This window comes from Cannabis sativa, chromosome 7 (genome assembly GCF_029168945.1).
Source record: "Cannabis sativa cultivar Pink pepper isolate KNU-18-1 chromosome 7, ASM2916894v1, whole genome shotgun sequence".
Lineage (NCBI taxonomy): Eukaryota > Viridiplantae > Streptophyta > Magnoliopsida > Rosales > Cannabaceae > Cannabis > Cannabis sativa.
The window spans coordinates 16,827,762-16,835,519 of NC_083607.1; the positions used below are offsets into that span (position 1 = coordinate 16,827,762).

General features: G+C 30.0%; 1 long non-coding RNA gene across 1 annotated transcript; it reads left to right on the forward strand.

Annotated features, from left to right (window-relative positions):
• Positions 1 to 581: 581 nt before the first annotated feature.
• Positions 582 to 5,336, forward strand: LOC133029343 (uncharacterized). The gene is made up of 2 exons (XR_009683496.1): positions 582 to 2,455; positions 2,716 to 5,336. It is a non-coding gene; the product is annotated as an uncharacterized LOC133029343 (long non-coding RNA).
• Positions 5,337 to 7,758: the final 2,422 nt, after the last annotated feature.

A 7,758-nucleotide genomic window follows, 5' to 3' on the forward strand; every position in this document is an offset into this window, starting at 1 on the left:
GGACAAAACCTAACAGAAGGACTAAATTACTGTAAATGTAAGAGTTTAGGGGGAACTTTTAACAAGTCATATATTTTAAAGGGCAGAATTAGTATCGTCAAAAGTTTAAGGGTAAAATTGCTAATTATTTTTACAAAAAAGATAATGTTAGTTCACTCAACTATCTTAAAGCATCTTCAATGGAGTTTTAAAATAGTGGTGTATTACTATATTTTAACACACTTAAAAAAAAAACTACTACTCCAATAATGTTCTAAAAAGTGTGTTAAATTTGACGCATGCTAAAAATTGTACTAAATTTATGTGCCAGCCAAATTTAGTACAAGATATATTATTGTGATAAATTTAGCCCACAATAAATGTTACTTATTTATTTACTAGATGTTACTAATTAATATAATTTATTCACTTTTACTAAATTTTACATTCTTTATTTATTATATTACTATTATTTAAATAATAAAAGAATAAAAAAATAATAATTTTTGTATATTCTTAATAAAATATTAAATAATTATTAATATAATAATTTTTTGACGGATCAAATATAGCCTTTTTTCTTTTTTTTTTTTTGTCAAATTTAAAATAAATTTCAAATCTTTTATTAGAGATGGTGTCAGGATTAATATTTGTGAAGGAGAAAAAAATACGTTAGGTGTAGATAAGAAATTATTATAATAGAATGAGAATCTGTATACTCTTTATGTAATTTTATGGATGTAGCAAAAGTAGGTTAATACTAAAATTATAAATGCATTGAGTTTTAATATGTAATGAGCTGTAAAGTAATATATAATAATTAGTATTAAAGGGGAAGAAGATGGATATTTATAGAGAGGTCACGTGAGTAGAGTAATGTAATCCAGGGTAGTTACGCGAAGAGAGCACGTGAACACTGAAATAGAGAAAGCAAATGTAAATAAAAGCAACGGCAAGGGCATAGTTGGAGTGGAAAAGAAAACCATCTACGAAGTCGGTGGTTGTATACGTGGCAACATCTGGTTGTGCAACGGGGAGTATAAAATTACGAGGGTGAGAGAAAGAGAGAGTAAGAGGAGAAACTAGAAAGAGAAAGAGAGAGAGAGACATGGAGATATGGAGATAGAGAGAGAGAGGTTGGGGGTTGATATTTGATTCAGTTACCAGCGGTCTCTAATTCGCTTGGTGCAGGTCGGGAACCGGTTCGCAATGGGATTGGATTTTTTTTTTTTGGAGCGAAATGGATCCCGCCTTGCATCAACTGAATCGGAGACCGCGGTGAGGAGGGTTTCCTATGCTTCAATCTTCGTATCCAGATTCATATGCATTTTTCTTCTTTCTTATGAGTTCAGATCTCATCTCAGGTTCTATTGATTTAAACTTTTTTCATTCTTTCTTTGTTTTGAATTTTTTGTTTTTCGATTTGCAAGATCTACCTACTTCTTGATTACGTTTTCGATTCAATTAGACACTGCGATTTCTGTTTTCTTGCATTTATGTGTGGGCGCGGTTGTCGGAGTTTGGTTTTTGATGTTATTATACTGATAAGCTGCCTTTAATTTCATTTGGAAATGGATTTATGATTTTGTTTGCTCTTTTTGATAATTTAAGAGCTGACTGACTGAGCATCTTATTCTTTGTAAATCGAATCTATTGACTTCTCACTCGTACTTTAGCAAACCAAATGTGAAACAGAAAATAAGTATATACCAATAATAATAATAATAATATAATTTAGTAGTTTTATTAGCTAAATCAGGCCATCTATTATTTGGCAACATTTTTTCATTTCGGTTCTTCTTATGGTATGAGTTGTTAACATTAGTTAATTCTTTTTGGGGTCCTCCGCCTATTTTCCCCATAAACTCACACAGCTCATATGCCATTATTAAACATTGCTGCTTTTTTTTTAGGCTGTAACAGTCGAAAACAGATTCAAATAAGTGATTACACACTTGCAGCCTCATTCCCACTTTGGGGAAATTCTTTTCTTAAGCAATGAAACAAAGAATAATTAATACGAATAGCATTAGAATAGTAGCCCTGATTTTATTAATTTATGTTTGTATTTCCTTTTACTTTTCTTAGTTTCTTTTTTATTTTTATTTTGCTTCTCATTGTTATTAATGTTTTCATGTAAAAAATAGAAACCTTGTCAGACATTTAGTTTAAGCAGTAGGCAGTCGGCTTTTAATACATATAGCATATTTATATAGCCATGTGTGTAGAAAATCCGAGTTACTAGCTCAAATGGTTTTTTTTTTTTTAGTTCAAAATTTTTGTGTGCAGGAGAGGACTGTATTTGTGCTTTTTTTTTTATGCTTTAATTTTAGTTTTATGGGGGTATACTACATTCAAGGTTGTCCAATTATTATGTTATGTGGAATTGAAAAGTACAGGTGGTCCAAGTTTTCTATTTCGTGCTGGACAATGCAGCAATGAAGCCTCATTGTCTTGGTAATTAGTATCGGTACCAGTAAGTCGTCATTGCGTATATATATATTTTCCACTTGTTTGGTTTGAATTGTCAATTACTTTTCATCGTTACCATCAGAATCAGCTATCATTACAACATGTGCCTTTGAAAAAATAAGGCTACATTATCTATGTTAAAGTCAAACATGTCGACCAAGACCAGTAGAATAGAAGTAAAGAAAAATATGATGAGCTTTACTTTCTGTCTCGCTCCTATAATTGGAATTTGTTATTTATTATTTATGGTTGGATATATAACAGGGGAATGGTGAAGACTTAACTTATGGTTCCCTATAATACTTCAGCTCTGAGAAAATACCCAACTTGTGCCAAAACCAATGCATTATATTAATATACCAAACCGAAAGATGGAGTGAGAAGGAGTTGACAATTGACAAAGTTGGAATTTCAACTCAAACAAATGATCTTTCCTTCCAATATACTAAGCCACCTTGTTCCATGAACAAAAAAATCTATAAATGGGAGGCAAACTTTACATATGTTTGAAAAAAACGAAGAGCATTTCCTCTGCACATGTGTACTGTTTTAATTCCTAGTTTAAAACATATATATATTTATATATTTATATATAGAGAAATGCTAAAGGGTACTAGTGGTGTCTAGCATCTTCTTATGTGTCAGTATTGCTATTGGTCTAACTAAGTATCGGGTTCCACATAGTTTAACATATTAGTTTTTAGGAAGTATCGTTAGCCAATCGCAACGTGACATGTCGAGAAGGTACTAGACACCACTGGTGTCTAATAGCAATGCTCTTATATATATATATGAAAAGAAGAGAATATGTTAGCATTTCTTTATAGTATATGTGAATGTAAGATCCTCATATTCGAGGCAGATGCTATTATCTATGCTTAACTTGCTTAGAACATGGTAATATTGAACTTGAAACCGAATAAACATATTTTATTATCGTATAAACATATTTCAAATACTCGAGAAGGGTAATTTGTTATTGTAGATGTAGAGCATTGAGAAGCGATCCGTCATAGGACAATAATCATAGAGTTATTTATATGTTAAATTTTGCATGTTGTACTTGATATTAAATTTAGTGTAAGCCTTGTGTTGAAGAATTTTGTGATGTGTGAAGTGTTATAGAATACGTATAACGATGCTTCGGAGGTGATCCTAATTCCTATATGTTCTTTTTTTAGAATGATTTTTGTTTTAGGTACAATCCTATCTTACTATAATAATGATAATAACAACAACAACATTAAAGTATTGTTACCCGCATTTTGACATTATATATATTGGAAATGTTTATGGTAGAGTTTTTGGTTTTATCTCTATAATAGGAATATTTTTTTAACTCTTGATTGTTGATCTAATGGTAATAAAGTTGAGGAAATATGATAGTAATAGTAGAACCTAGTTAGTAATATTTTTACACATTTTTTATCTTTACACTAATGTCTTTTTTTTTTTTTTTTTTTAAAAAAAAAAAAATAAATTTAATGGTTAGATATTTTTTAGTACACTTAATTAGTAATTTTTTATTTTTTTCATATTCTTCTAAAGATATTTTTTTTAGTATGTTGCGTTTAAAAATATTTATTTTAATAAGCTTGCTGAGGATTAATTGTTTTTTAAAATTTATTTTCTAAAGATTATATTTTATGTCTTTCTTAGATTTATTTTCTTTATAAAATTAGTTTTTGAGTACTACAATTTTCTGGGTCATAAAAAAAATTTAATAAGTACAGTAATTCATAATAAAATATAAATTAATATGTATACATCAATGTGTATTTAAATAAGCATATAATCAACTAATTCATATTAAAATAAATGAGTAATTTGTGGTATAAATATCTAAACTTAATTTTCGATTGCAGATAAATATTTAAGTTTAATTTTTGACAGTAATAATACCTAAACTAAAATTTTGGAACTTCCCTAGGTACTTGGTCATTAAGTGTTAAGTTAATGGCCACATGGTAGACCCTAATTTGTCTAGATCATTAAATTTTATTTTTTATTTAAAATTAATTTAAATATACCAATAAAAAATAACACGTGAATAATAAGTTGGCATTTAATGGCCAAGTAACTAGGAAAGTTCTAGAAATATAACTTATGTAATACCGTAAAAAGAATAAAACTTAGGTATTTATCTGCAATAAAGAATTAAACTTAAGTATTTATGTCGCAAATTACTCAAAAATAAATTAATAAACATTTTTTAATTCATATTAAAATAAATTAATATTTTACACAAGATTGTGTAATTGGTTTGAATTTATTGAACCAAAACCTTACTTCTGTTTTATTGAAATGTTGTAGTGCCAATTAGTGCATTGTAAACAATGTTATATTACATGTGATATTTGGATTGGGATTGAATTTTCTTGTGCTCGTCATGCTTTACAGTTGGAGTGGCAATTAGTGTTCGTGTGTTGTGTTCGTGTTGTGCTGAGGTCTTAAATTTACTAAAAAGTTGCTGACACGAACACGACACGTGACACGAAGAAATTAAAAAGCAGACACGAACACGACTCGAATAAGTTCGTGTCGTGTCAAACCCACAAAATCGCATATCGTGTTGGCGGGTTGTAAACTAAATTGTTGATTTTAATGTCATCATGCTATGTTCGTGTTATGTAGAATTTTCAAATTTATTTTAGATGGCAGACACGAACACGACCGGTAACATAAAAAATCGATAAAACACAAATGCAAGTAGCAAAATTTTTGTGTCATCATGTCAAACTAATAAAATCTCGAGTCGTGTTCATGTCGAATTTGCGTATCGTGACCTAAATTGTTGTTGGGATTTATGCCCTAAATAAAGCTTCATTTCAATGTAATCCAGATTATTCAATATCAACAAAGAAGCAGAAGTATTTTTCATTCAATTGTCTATGTTTTGGTTCACCTTATCAATTGTTTGTCTATTTGATTTATAAATTCATTCAAACGCCCTTTCACATACTTGATCATGTTTATTGTATTGTCAACACAGTGGAAAGTAAACATGACTATGTGATTAAAGATTCCTAGATTTATCAGAACACTGGGGTTTTACTGATATGACAATCTACAACAGAGTTTGCTTGCATTTGGAGAAATGCTTTGTTCTTTCCAGGGTATTGGTTAAAGTAAAGCTTGGGTTGGATGCATGGAGTATGCATCGGAATGGACCGATATTGAACTTTGACATAGATTTATTAAACTTACTGTAATATCTATTCAATTCAATATCACCTAGTTGATCCTAGATCAAATGATCTTAATCCTGATATGATTAGGTTCAATCTCAAGAGTGTTATTCGTGTTCTTTGATTTGTTAGTTAAACCTACTTTTGGGTAAGGGTGATACGTACATTTTGGGAACACGGTAGTGCAATTGAGTGGGAGCGCTAGCATAAATATGGAATCTATAACTTCTATCTGACGAATAGAAAGTTAAGGATGATTTCCTTCGAGCTTAACCAAACGAAAATAAATGGTGGAGTACTCATTTCACTTAGCTGAAATATCATTTATAAGGGGTTAAGTGTTTTAAGGATAAAATACATTGTAGGGTGCTACGGTAATTTAATCCCTTTACAATGTAGATCATCTATATAGAAGATCATTGATCAAATTAGGATTATAACAATGGATAATTAATAGCGTATCTATATGGTGGAACATATAAAGCGTTCTATATAGCTGAGAGTGCAATTCTAAGTTCTATGCGTGGATTCAACGAAGAATTAATAAGTCAGTGAATTTAAGAGATAAATTCTTGATCTGCTTATTAGAAGCTCAGATATATAGGCCCATGGTCCCCACACTAATTGAGAAAATATTACTTGTAAGACTCATTTAATTGGTTTTAATTAATCAATTATAATTCTTAAGTTAGACTATGTCTATTTGTGAATTTATCACTTATTAAGGGCGAAACTGTAAAGAAAGAGTTTATAGGGTATATTTATTAATTAAGAGACTTTGGTTAGTCTAATTAATAAATATAATAAATGACAATATTATTTAATAATTAATTATAGTTATTAAATAGTTAGAATTGACATTTATATGGTTGAATGTGAAAATTGGCAGCTTTTGAGAAAATGGCAAACAGAAATGATAAAATAGGAAAGTTGCAAAAGTGAGGCCTATTTCCATATTGCCATGGCCGGCCACTAGCATTGCTTTTATCATTTATTTTTTCATTATTTTAATGCCAAGTAATTCAACCCTAACCTTGTGTGGTATTCTATAAATAGAAGGTAAAGGCTTCAAGAAACACACACAACACAATTGCATCTCATTCCTTTGACAGAAATTTTCCTGAGCCGCCACATCTCTCTCTCTCTTTCTTCTTCTTTGTTTCGAAATCTCTAAGTGATAGAGTAGTGCCCACACACAGCAAGTAGTACCTCAATCATAGTGAGGAAGACTGTGAAGAATCCAGATTCAACAAAGAAGGACATTCGGGCTCAGATCTTGATAATACTCTGCAACAGAAAGGATACAAGGGTTAGAGATCTGAGTGGAAGGAGACATATTATTCCGCTGCATCCAATGTAAGGTTTCTCACACTTTATATGTGTTTACTTATATTCATTTTAGAAGTTCATATTTAGGTTGTTAATCAACATACTTGTGAGTAGATCTAAGATCCTGGTAAAATAATTCCAACAACTGGCACCAGAGCCATGGTAATTCATTTGCTTGCAAGAAATTTGGACTTAAAACGATTTGTTTGTGATTTGGATGGTATCATGTTTTTTTTGTGTGCTGGATTGATGATTGATTGATGTTTGTAAAATTCTGGGAAAACTAATTGAATTTTCGTTTATGGAATTATTTTTATTGGATAGTATGGAAAAAATTAAGCAATTTAGTTTTTTACAGAACTTGATTTCGATTTTATTTGAATTAGTTATGAATTTTTGAAAATCAGAAAAATCAAGGTGGTGATCACCCTTCCCACGCGCGCGCAAATCATGCAAGGGAGACTTGCGCCAAGTTTTCTCAGCAGATCCTCCCTACCTGGGCGCGCGGACAGTATGCAACTACCTGCCATTTTTTTTTTCGTTTTCTTCGATTTTTCATGCTATTTCATGGAATTAACTTTCGATTTTTTGTGTAGTTTTGTATTTTGATTTTTAATTTTCATATTTCAAATCTAATTATCAGAAATAAATTAATTTAATTTTTAAAATTAATTTTAGATATTAGTGTAATTTGATTTTGAAAATAGGTAAAAATCAACTTTGCTTACCTCTTTTCTTATTTTTTTAAATTTGATTATTTTATCTTAATTTTAAATCTAAGGTGAGATAT